This window comes from Cetorhinus maximus, chromosome 13 (genome assembly GCF_964194155.1).
Source record: "Cetorhinus maximus chromosome 13, sCetMax3.hap1.1, whole genome shotgun sequence".
In the NCBI taxonomy this organism is placed as follows: domain Eukaryota; kingdom Metazoa; phylum Chordata; class Chondrichthyes; order Lamniformes; family Cetorhinidae; genus Cetorhinus; species Cetorhinus maximus.
In genome coordinates, this window is record NC_135891.1 from 58,200,875 (window position 1) to 58,213,853 (window position 12,979).

Sequence of the window (12,979 nt, forward strand, 5' to 3'; positions counted from 1 at the left end):
CTAATAGTCGCTAGATTCCAGGAGGATGATGACCACATGCAGCAAGGACACTCCATAGATCTTCACATAGCCTCTGAGAATGTCTGACTCCTGTCTGGCTGAGGGCAGCTCACTTGCACCCTGTGATCAGGGTTATCTCATGGAGATGCAGCCGTGGAACATTAAATGCACCTGATCCCTTGTTAGCCTTCAGCACCTGACCCCTTCAGGGGCACAGCGTCACCGGTCACAGATGCTGAAGAGATGGGGGGCCAGCCCCACCTCAAAGGTTTTGAGAGCACACAGAGAGAATGAGAGAACTCTGTGATGCCTGCCCACTACATTCTGGCAGCAATGACAAGGACCATCGAGGTGCAGGCATCACTAATGTGTCCAGTGAGTGTGAAGCCGGACCATCACTTTGGTCTGAAGGTTACATACTGCACAGGGAAGAGGCCCTGGTCTGAGACACCTGCCTTTATCTTGTGCAGGAACCAAGGTTTCACATCTGAGTGACCTGAACACTGCTCATCATAGCAAGGAGCCACAGGCAAGGAAACATGTGGAGTTTATTTACAATAGTGAACATTAAGTACAAGTGATTAACACCTGTACCCAGGCTGTGCAACTTCATCTCCTTAACTGCAGCTCCTGTTTATAGAGCAGAGGGGCGTCGGTGGCTCCTTGCAGGCATTGCCCGTCTTTTACCAGGATCTGATCAAAGTCTGGAACATGGTCGCCTCACGACGCAGCGCTCCCCCGTCAGGAGTAGTGGCTTTCGTCAGAGAGCCGCTGCTCAGGAATCCGCCCCTCCGTCCTTTTCAGTGGCTTGCGGAGAGGAGAGCTTTGGCTGCCGGGGTGATCAGGATCGGGGACGTGTTGGGTGGCGGAGGAGTGGGCTGGATGCTCCCGCAGGAGTTGGCGTGTCGCGCGTCTGTGAGTGTCCGACTTGCGGCCGATGCCATCCAAGACCTAAGGACAGTCGTGCTCGGACCCGACGTAATTTTAAGTCTCGAGGTGGCCCAGGTGCGTGGTGGTCTTCCGCCTGAACGTCCCCCTGTTAGGACTGAATTCCACATTGGCCCCAAGTCCCGAACCCTCCCTCGGGTGCCGGTGCCCCGCAATATGAGCCGCCTCGGGGACATGCCCTCCGTGCCATTTGGTACGGCGCAGAGGAGCTTTCTGTACGGACTGCTGCTGCACACCTTTCATTTCCTTGCCCTTGCCTGCCGCCCGGACACGCCCTGGCATGCCTTGTTGCCGCCTGGCAGCGGAGGTCCCCATTGGGAGGCCCTCTACGGAGGCGTCCTCCCGCTTTCCATTGGGGACCTAGGGTGGAGGGTGTTGCACGCAGCAGTCCCCTACAATTGGAGAATGTGTAGGTTCACGGACTCCCAGGATACATGCCCTTTTTGTGGTCTTGTGGAGTCCGTGGACCATGCTTATATAGGGTGTGGTAGGCTGCACTCCCTTTTCAGTTACTTAAAAAACCTTTTATTACTGTTTTGTTTGCACTTCAGTCCCACGCTCCTGATCTACGGACACCCGGTGCGGAAGGGGGCCGAGAAGGAGGAGGACCTCCTCGTGGATCTGCTCCTGGGCTTGGCCAAGTTGGCCATTAACAGGTCCAGGCAGCGGGCGATCGAGGGGGTCATCCCACCCAACTCTTTGGCCCTCTACCGCGGCTACGTTCGCGGCCAGGTGTCCCTGGAGAGGGAGCACGCGGTGTCTGCCGGCACCATCAGGGCCTTCCATGTCCGGTGGGCTCTGCGGGGGACTGGGGTGTTTTATCGACCCCTTTAATCACATTTTGATCTGATGTTAGTAAGTTTCCTTTAAACTTTGTCCTTGGTTTTACAGCTGACCTGACTTAGGGGCTGTGTTTATTTTATCTCTTATTTTGTTAATTTAGTTTAATTGGTTAACTCCAAAAGAGTTACATCTCCTTAACCTGCCTAACCCTGTCACTACATCTTGGTGCTCCCCCGACATCCACAGCAGGGGTGGAGGCAGCCTGTTGACTGCTATGCCCTGTCTGTGATGACCTTAACGAGTGGACAGTCGAGACATGGAGGGCCCCGGCCTGCTTTGGGGTCATGCTGTGTGGCAATGGCACCCTCCTCGGCCTGTGGAGCTGGAGCTGTTGTGGTCACAGGAAGTGGGGATTCGGATGGGCTGGACACTACTGGAGTCACCTGGGTGGATGGCCCCAGGGTGTGCATCTGCTTATCCTCTTCCCTATGGATGCATGAGGGCCCCTGGCTGTCTCCTTGAGAAGAAGGGGAAGCTGGAGTGAGATCGAGCTACCCTGCACCCCTCTCGTGTACACACTGTTGGAGGCCAATTTGGCGTCAGCGATGGAGTTCAGCCTGCGTAGCAGTGCAGGAGTGATGTCCTGGACCAAGATCTCCGTGGCGATTGCTATCCTACCAGTGTTGACCTCCATGCATTGGCATGCTGGCGCTATCACTTCAGACTGAAGGCAGACAGACTCCTCCATCATACCTTGCAATCTGAGGAGTGCAGCAGATATCCCTTCCTGATATTCCCTAGCTTGCCTTTGCAGCTCCAGTAAATGAGATATGACTAAGTCCAGAGGCTCTTCATCTGACTTGGACTCAGCAGGTTTCTGGCCTCCAGCAGTCCTCTGAGTGCCGGAAACCTGAGAAGTACCTGGCGCCTGCTGCTGTGCAGCATAGTGCGATCTGCTCACCAGATTGTCCGATTGTGACCTCGAGGCTACTCTAGAATTAGGCCCCACCAAGGTGTGTGTCTCTGCGCTAGTGGAGGGTACTGGTGAATGCTGTGATGGGTCTTCAATTAGGGTGTCATCGGATTCTTTTTCCGAGGTGTCTTCTGGGCTTGAGTCCAGGACTTGGGTCTTGGACCCCCTCGGCTGCTTCCCAGATGTGCCTGTGAAAGCAAGAAGAGATAGTTAGTGCATTGCAGGGCATTGCAGAACAGGGGAAGTGACTCACAGCATGGTTGTCTGATGGATGTTGCACTGCTGGATCATTGCTTGGGTGAGAACCACTGACCTCACGGTCAACACAAGAACAGCTCAGATCCTTGCCGGCCAGCTGGATGGCTCTGTTTTCAAAGTCCATGAGGACCTTGATGTCAGGCATTTGTCCACCGTTCTGTAACCTCTCCCCTTTGTTGTGTGCCAGCTTGTCCTCCACGAATACAGATGGACAGAGTGTAAGCAGGATGCCTGCCAGGCCAGATGATAAGGATGCCTGGCATGTGTGGATGGTGAGTGGTGCCATGGATGGGATGAGGACACAATCTGCAGGGCAGATGATGGTATATGTGAGAGCGTGAATGGTGATGTCCCTTGAACTGGCAGTGAGTGAGATCCCTGTGGATGTGAGATGGGTTTGCAAGTGTGTAAGTTGAGAGTGATGAGAAGAGTGACTTACCTTGGTAGAGTGGAGAAGATCATTCATCCTCTTTTGGCACTGGCTGGCTGTCCTCTTTTGCAGAGCATTGGTGTGGACCACTGCTGCCACCATCTCCTGCTGGATTTGTGAGCTTGCTTGCTGGACTTTGCCCAGAGCAGGGGTATAGGAATTCATGGTGGGTCCTCCACAGCGTCCATTAGGTGCCTGAGGGAGGCATTGATAAATTTGGGGGCAGCATGTTTCCTCCCTTTGGCAGCCATGACTTTGCAGCAGCTTCCGATCCCTTAGAGAGTGCTAGCGCTCTGTAGGAGTGCTCATTAAATATGATATCCAGCCTATTGAAGGCCTGAGGTGACAATGGGGTGGGCAAATCAGAGGCCGCCTCACTCGGCGTGTTTCCTGGGAATCCATAATTATTGAGATGGGATGCGCCGGGAATGGGATGATATGACACCAAAACCAACGGAAAAAGCATTCTCTTTCCCACCCACTGCTGCAATTTGTGCAAACCTGGGACAATTCCACCCTATGATTCTCCTATCATACTTCTCTCTCACCATTTAATCTCTTCTGCTTCAGGAATTGCAGACGGTGTAAACAACTTTTCTTACTTTCTCCTATTTCCTCATCACAGCGTAACTCTCATCTCTTTTTCATTTCAGATATCCAAGAATTTGAATCTTCTAAGTCAGTGGAAGAAGATGAAGAAGGCAGTGAAGATGAAGAGATGCTGACACTTGATCTTCCACATTCAGAGCCTTCCAGAGGCTCAGATGGAGGATGGATCTTCATTTTGTAGGTTTCACTTCTGTGCCTTGCAGTTTTAAGATTCTGATGCAGAGTAATTGACCTGAAATTTTAACTCTGTTTCTCTCCACAGATGCTGCCTGTCTTGCTGAGTATTTCCAGCATTTTATGTTTATAGTTAAGATTTTCGAACCTGAGATTTATGAAAAATGACAATAACACCTGAGCTCCATTTGAAGAGTTGCCTGCCTACAAACAGACTCAAAACTACAATTTGAGCAATACATCAATAATGTTACAAGAGATCATGTTTGCAGCAACCCGCAAATGATCAGTCCTATGGGAGGAGATGGAGGAATGGGCGTGTGGAGTCTTTCTGTTATGTTGTGCATCATTAACACGGTGTTGGCTGGAATATGGCATTCAAAAATGGCAGCACTGGTATCAGTTCAGTCTTGCATATTGATTGGCATCATCATCTTCCTGCTCTGCATGTTGCAGGCATTTGTTAGGTACACACCCCTTTACCAAGATGGTGTCCAGCGCATTTCCCATCAGCATAAGTACATGCATCTCGGATGTAGATGAGAAGTAGAGACTAGGGCTAATATTTCAGTTAATCCATTGAAATGTAGCGGGGCCTGCAGCAGGTGACAATGGTGGGGGAGAACACCAAGCAGGGGAAATGGTTGACTCCTGTGGGACACTGAGCAGTATTTTTGACCAGCTGAGGGGCTGGGAGCCAGATGCCGTGAGGCAAGAGAGAAAGCAGCCAGAACAAAAGCCAGAACTTGTGTGGAAGTGTGGCAAGAGCCTAGGGCGGCCTGAAGCCCCTGAGGGCAGCTAAAGAACCAGGAAGGGGAATTGGGACCAAGTCAAATTGACTGATAGCACCCAGAGTCTGAGTAGCCTCATGGAGAGAGAGAGAGAGGGACAGGGTTGTAGCCAGGATCTGGGCAGCAGGACAAGCCTGAACATGCCTGCTGAGCACTGCATTGAAGAGCCAAGGCCCTGACTAGGACAGAGATCTGGAGCATTGGAGGTGAATATACTCTGTAACTAGTTGTTTCTTGGAGTTATGCTTTCCCTTGACATTTTATACAGTTTTTATGCCAGTGGAATAAAGGAGCCTTGTTTTTTTAACCTTGTGCAGTCCATGTGCTTCTACCACACTTTACATCTCGGCACAGTAAACAGGATTCCACAGCACAGGTCATGGCAGATGAGATGGAAGAGGCGCGTGGCCGGGATGGAAGAGATGGTGGAAGAGTTGAGATTGGCGATGTCCACAAGGGAGGCCGAGGCTGCTCCAGTATTGTTGGGGGCTCAAGCATCAGCAGATGAAACTGAACTTTCAGGCTAAGACCCGGCAGAGGCTTCCCAGGTGCATTCTCTTGACTCAGCAAAAGAAGAGCATGGTACCCCCAGTTGGACATTCTACCTGCCAATGGTAGGAAACTGGATAGATTCAGGGAGGGACAGGGAAACCCAACGAGTCAATGGCTGAAGATTGGATCAAGGATACACAGCTGGTCATGACATCCAGAGGCCTCAACATGAGTGAGCAGGTGGCTCTTGTGATGGAACATCAGTGTGGAAGGAAATACTGGGAAGAGGCATGGACGTTCAAAGTCTACAGTGGATCTTTGAGGTCCTGGCACGAGCTTTTGGGGACACCAGGAGCCCGCTGCAGTTACTACGGAAGTTTTATGAGTACAAGCAAGCCAAGAGAAAGGACCTGGTCTCCGTATCCCTGAAGCTGGTGAAGTTGTTCAACCATGTCATCGTCCTTGATCGATCACTCAAATCAACCAGGGACACACAGCTAAAGCACCACCTAGCTGAAGCTGTGAGGGATGGAACCGTCTGGATGGAGTTAAGGGGGTTTCATAGTGACAAACCCCAATTGTCCTTCTTTGAGGGGCAGAACCATATCATTCAGATCATGGAGAAAGACGGGACTCCCAAGATCAGGAAAGAGGCTACCGTCAGCAAGGTGACTGTTGGCACAGATTGAGTTGTAGACCTCAGGTTGAGGAGGCAAGTGAACAGATTGCCGCACAACAAGTGCAAGTCCAGCCCTTGCTGTCCCATCTCCACGGTAAGCATTATGGCCGATTCCACCCAAGGGATAATCCAAAGAGGTGCTGGAATTGTAATGAGGCTGGACATTTTAAACGAGACTACCCTTAACAGGCACAGCCACCACAGATATCAGGCATGGAGACCCTACCCAGTGCAATGGCCTCCCCTTCCCAACTGATGTTAAATTAGTCAGGCCTTCCACCGAGAGCCAGGTGGGGGGGCAAGATTCGTTTGAGAGGACGCTTGGTCTTCTGCAGAACAATATGGACTTGCCCTACAGCGGGTGTGATATTTGGTACAGCGGAGGTGCTTAATTGATACCAGAGCACAAGTGTTAACCATGACTCACCAGTTCTTCCAAGAGCATCTTGCTGAAGAGGGTAAGCTGATTGACATCTCTTCCCTCTTGCGAATCTCCGCTTCGCAAGTATTGGACATCTCTGATCATGGCTACATTGAGCTCTCCCTATCTGTCCTCCATCAAACCTTGCAGAACCTGAAGTTTCTGGTGGCTTATGACCCAATCATTACCTCCTGGAAGCAAGGAAGTTGAGAATACCAGTGGTGTTAGGGTTGAACTTGTTAAGAGACATCTGGGAGTCCTTGGAAGGCATGTATGGTAACCAGTACGAGCAAGAGGTTACTCAGTCTGCCAGAGGGGGCCAAGAGTCTCCGGCCTTGCTCTATGAAGTCAAGATATATCAGCCTGCACAGATCTTAAAACTTTATATGGCAAGGAATTGAGCTATCCTTTTACATGACTACACCATCATCGTCCTTGAAGGCTCATGTTAGTCATCCCCAACTGGCCAACATCAGGCTTTGCTAGAGCATCATGTTTTGTATGTAGTGGATCTACCACTTGGTGTAACTCTGGGAGTCGCTCTGTCACTGTGAGAGAAAAGGTGAGGGTACCCCTGCAGATCGTCAATTTCAGCAACAAAGATGTTTACCTCCTGTAGGTGTCCTTAAACCTGCCACTATTGTGGAGAATAGACCAACTGGGGAAGACATTTCTAACCTCATTTCAAAGAAGGGCATCAGCAAGTTGGAGAAGACAACATATTTCTACTCTCGCCAAGTACAGGACAGCTTTCAATAAGGATGATGTTGACATTTGAGTATTGTGACCTGCTGAGCCACGGGATTGTAGCAACAGTTGGCTGCTCAGTGAGGATTCCTCATGCTGGATCCCAGCCCATCACTGAGATGAAGTCAAGGAGTTCTTCCAGAAGTCTCTGGAATGAGGTGTGATCTGGGAGCCCTCATGAGGAAGAAAGACAGAAAACCGAGGATCTCTGTTGATTACTGGGCAGAAAATGCAAAGACTCGTAAGGATTCTTATTCTTTACCTAGGATTACAGAAGCATTACAGGTCCTTAAAGGTGCAAAGTATTTCTGCAGTCTCAATTTAGCCCACGATTATAACCAGCTACCCATCGCTGAAAAGACATCATTCCAAATAGGTACCGGAAGACTCTATGAGTACATAAAGATGCAATTTTGACTCTGTAATACCCTGGCTACCTTCATGGGTGTGATTGTTAAGGATTTTGACAACCTTAATTTTCAGTCCTTCCTTGTGTATCTGGACAATATCCTCATCTTCAGCTCACTTTCAAAAAGACCCTTGAAAGACGAGACACCATCCTAACCCGCTTGTTGGAGCTTAACTTGAAAGTCAAACCAGGGAAGTGCCAACTTTTCCAGACAAAAGTACAGTGCCTTGGGCACTTTGTTACCAGAAAGGCATTATTCCAGATGATGAGAAAATCCAAGCGTTCCTGGTGTGGCCTCAGCCTAAGATGGAGACCGAACTGCATGGGATTCTTGGCCTAGCTGGCAACTAAAGGAGGTTTGTCCAAGACTATGTACAGTTGGCCGCTCTACTTCATGACTTGCTGAGGAAATCAGAGAGTGAAAAAGGAGCGGGGGGGTAGAGAAAGGGCACATGAGGCATACTACTTCACGAACTGTCAAAGGGAGATGGACGCCAGCATGTGAAGACTCCTTTTTTTGTTCTCGAGCATAAGCTCTTCTCATCACTTGCTCTTGGCTACCCAGATTTCTATCTCCATTTCATACTGGAAACTGACACTAGTTTTCTTGGCCTTGGAGTGGTGCTATCATAGGTTCAAGGGCAGAAAAGAATGGTTATCACTTATGCCAGTTGGAACCTCAAAGCAAATGCGAGGAATATGCAGAGTTATTCCAGTATGAAGCTCAAATTGCTAGCTTTCAGGTGGACTATTTCAAAGACGTTCAGAGACATTCTGATCAGTGCAGAGTTAGAAGGGTTTACAGACAACAACCCGCTCAGCTACTTTCAAACATCCACCAAGCTTGGAGCAACAGAAACCCGATGGGCCGCCGAACTCGCTCATTTCCGATTCCACATCATGTACAGGTCAGGCAAAAGCGATGGGAACATTGATGCCCTTAATCGAAAAACTGCCCACGAGAGTGAAGCCATCTCTGCCTGGTTAGAGGAGGCTATGGTTGATGCTATGCCCGTGCCTCAAGACAAGGGCAGCATTCAAACCCTGATTCCTCATGATATCCGGGTTAGGGTTCAGTGAAGTATCACCAATGCACTTGTGTGAGATCCAAACCAGGTCCAGAGAGGTGGAAATACGTGTGGTTTCACGTTTGCCATCCATCTCCAAAGAGGACCTCAGGCAGCTACAGCTGATCGATGCAGACATTGGTAGACTTCATCACTACTGGAAAGCCCAACATCCATGAACTAATACTTCAGATCCATTTTTTTTTGCTGATGAAATGATTTTTCTGTGATTAACAATAGTTGGAACAGTGGAGTGAAACACTTCAGCTGCTACTGTTAAAAGGTTTACTTTTTTAAAAGAAGAAATGCTAGCTGTTACTGTTTGTGATGTCCTTTGGATAGTCTTGGCAGATGAACAGTCCTGGCTGGCTGTTTTACTGGTGTTAGAAAAATGCTTTTTTTTTATGCTGGTGCGAATTAAATGGCATTGTCACAAGATTGAGAGGCTTTATAAAACCAGTCCTGACAGTTAAGTGTTTTAGGTGTCAGCTTTGGTTCAGTGAGTGGCAATCTTGGGTGGAATTTTCCCCTCCCACCTGTGGTGGGAATCGTGGCAGGTGGGGGTTCTAAATTTGGAATGATGGCAAAAGTCAGTTTGCCGCCGCTGGGAAATTAGTTTGGAATTTTGTACTCACGGCTTTCATGGCCGGCTAGCCTTTTCCACTGATTTTTGTCAGGAACCACATTTGCATCTATTTGTATCTCAGTAATGGTCATTAAAAATATAAGTTGCTGGAATCACCTTCTCCCTCCAAATTTAAATGCTTGCCAGTGAATAATTGGATCGTATGTAAGTGGCATGCACCTGGCGACCTTGACTTCTCCAGTGACTTCAAGGTATGTAGATGCTGCTTTCACCTACCTTTAACAGCAATGCTGCGAGATCTTGGCGCTTGTCAGGAGCTGTGCCAAGGCTGGTGCACAGAGACAATACCAGCAGGGAGGGGGAAGGCAGAAGCATGGCTGTGGGGGAGTGAGTGGAGCACAGGAGTGAAGGTGGTAGGGGAGAAGCATGACTTGGGGGGACTGAGTGGAGAACGGGGCAGGGGAAGGTAGACTTATGACTTGGGTGGGGGGATAGGTTGTTAAAGGTACAAAGGGTAGTAGTGTGAGATAATCATGGGGCTTCCAAGCTCCCAACTCTGATGGACTCAAAACTTCAACTCTGTTTCTCTCTCCACAGATGCTGCCAGACCTGCTGAGTTTTTCTAGCATTTTCAGTTTTTATTTCAGATTTCCAGTATCCACAGTATTTCGCTTTTATCCCAAGCTTCAATGCTGTAAGGCAGGATATCCCATTAACTTTTCAGATTTTTTTTGCAGTTAAGATTCTGGAAAACCCTATCTTTTAGCAGATGTTCACAGCAGGAAACAGGCCCCCACCCCCTTTCACCTAAAGTCCTAAAGCAAGAACTGATGCAGATGCAGCTTTGAACAAGGCCTACAGTCCCAACTGGTTCATTGTGGGTGGGTGCCTCTTGGAGGCCAGGCACTTCCCTACAGTGAGAGGAAGGAAGCGCAAAAAAAGGCCTGCAGGATTCATAATTCTACCAAACACTTCTTTCAATGTGCAACCTGTGATGACCGTACCTCCCAGCAGCATTCCCGGAGCTTCTTCGGTATTCCATAGGAAGAGACTCTAAATGGGTCCCCTCGCAAAATAACACAGAGCAACAAGTCTGCTGAGGATATGGGTGAAGAGCAGTGGGCCACAAATGGCCCCTGTGACCTGGATATGCTGAGGTCTGGGTTTATATCTTGTGCATTAATACAAACTGCCACATCACTGCTGAGGTGTAGCATGGTGACAATTAAAAGGAGTTGAGAACCTGTGCCATATTTTGTGCAAGAGGTTCGCTCCACATTTGTACAGAGAGAAAAATATACTTGTAGAACGTGTTGGACTTTTTCACGAAAATATCAACCCTTTCCTTCATAAATATCTGGAGAAGACTTATCAGATGCAAGCAGACAAAAATATTAATGAAAGTATGTGTAAATTATTTAAAGAAAGGTGGTCTGTTGGAAGGGGTGAGATTTTTATCCTTTTTCGCCTCTTGCCCACCACAGGCTTCCTCTTGTATTGACAATTCTTCTCCTATTCTGTGCATTTAATACCAGTTCTTAATTCTTATTCCTAAAGGCTTGTTTCTCATTGTCCACTTTTGCAAGCCGGTGTAGAACTGACACGTGCTCAAATCACTTCCTACTGACATTTCTAAAATCTAAAGAACATCGCAGTAGAATTTAACAAGGCTTGTTGCCACTTCCTCATGGCATAAAGTCTCACTGTCCTCAATGGCTGTGCCCTGGGTTACCTAGTGATTGCATTCGACTACGCGTGTCACTGACCTCTGGTCCAAGAAAGTGATAATCACTCAAACTTCTGGTTTGGAAACCAGTACTCCCATCTACTTCTCTCTCTTGAAATTTCTTTTTCTACCCCAATTCATTCTTAGTCTCTGCTGCATATGTTCATAACTCTACGACAACAACTTGCAATGATATAACACATTTAACATGGTAAAATGACACAAGGCCCTTCACAGCAGCTTTATCAGACAAAATTTGATGCCAAATCACATAAGGAGATATCAGGAGAGGAAAGAGGGAAGTTTTAAGGAGTGTCTCAAAACAGGTGGGAGAAGTAAAGTGGTTTAAGGAAGAACTCCAGAGTTTAGGGTCCAGGCAGCTGAAGGCACAACTGCAAATTGTGGAGCAATTAAAATTGGGGATGCACAGGAGACCAGTCTAGAGTAAAGGGTTAATGGATATGTTAGTTAGACAATGATGTTAACAATGATGTGAACAGGATTTCAGGTTCAGATGACCAAGAGGCTCCAAAGGAGCAAGAGACAGAATAGACTGTGTCCAGATCATTGCATTTAACATGAGGCCTTGGATGTAAATAGTTATAAATAAATAGGTTCAAGAAAACTAAATACCGACTATATCTAAATCTCAGGGGAAACAGGCTTGAGAGGTTACAGGGATTGGCAGCAGTGTGGCCAAGGAAGGATTTGAACACACGGATGAGCGCTTTAAAATTGAGATGCTGTCAGACTGGGAACCAATGCAGGTCAGCAAGTACTGGGGTGCTGGGTGAACAAGACTTGGTGCGAGTTAGAATACAGGCAGCAAAGTTTGAGATGGCTCCAAGTTTATAGAGGGTGAGATCACTTTATCGCAGTCCCTCTATCTGTCTACCGCTGCTCCATCTATCCAACACTCTACAACTGTCTCTACCTTTAGCGTTCTTGTTAACCTTAGTTAGTCTTGTTAGTCTTAGTCTTGTTAATTGTCATCTTCCTCATTGGTGAGGTCTTTGTTTTTATCCCTTCCAATTGTTTTTTGTTTGTACTTCAATCATATTGCAATAAACCTCACTGCCTCCATGTGAACCACTGCTGCCATAAGATATTTTGTGCTCCATCATATTATCATAAAAAATGTTTCTCTCAGAAGAAGGCTCCAGAACACCACTTTCCTTCTTTGCCCAGCCCCAGGAGAAAAGGAGGAAAATCTTTGAACATGATATTGCTTAAAATGGTGATCCTGAAATGTGGAGATTATTTATTGGCTCAGTTTGGTGACACTGCAACTTCCGGCACATGTAGTTGTACTGTCAGTGATGTCACACCCAGCAACTGAAGAGTTCTGATTATTAAAATACAGCTGATCTGTAGAAAAACTGTAGTAGATATATGGAATTTTCTCTGAATCAGAGTGCCACACTAGCCCTAACAGAAACAACCCAAAAGGCAATTAGTAAACTCTGCTTACAAGGTTACACTTTACTGCATACATCTGTTGGGATTTGGACTCTATACAAAACCCTAGAGTAAGAAAATTCTTGTTGGGAAATAACCTTATTGGCAAAATGGACAATCACTAATTTAGAATGCAAACTAATAGGGTTTATTGGACAACAAAGATTAATACTTAACATATCACTAGACGAGGCATGGCATGATACTGTACTGTTTTCCCATGAATCCCGGGACTTCTGGGGTCTTCTCTTCTTCTTAGTTTCTTGAACCTGGTCCATGACATTCTTTGAAATTTTAACTTGGTCAACTTAACTCTAACATACATATAAGATCAGCTTTGCAGCTTTAAGATTTCAATTCTAATTTCCCAGTCCACCTCCTGTAGCTCCATGTTTCACAGCTATTGCTGAGTGCTTTTTTCTCTCTTA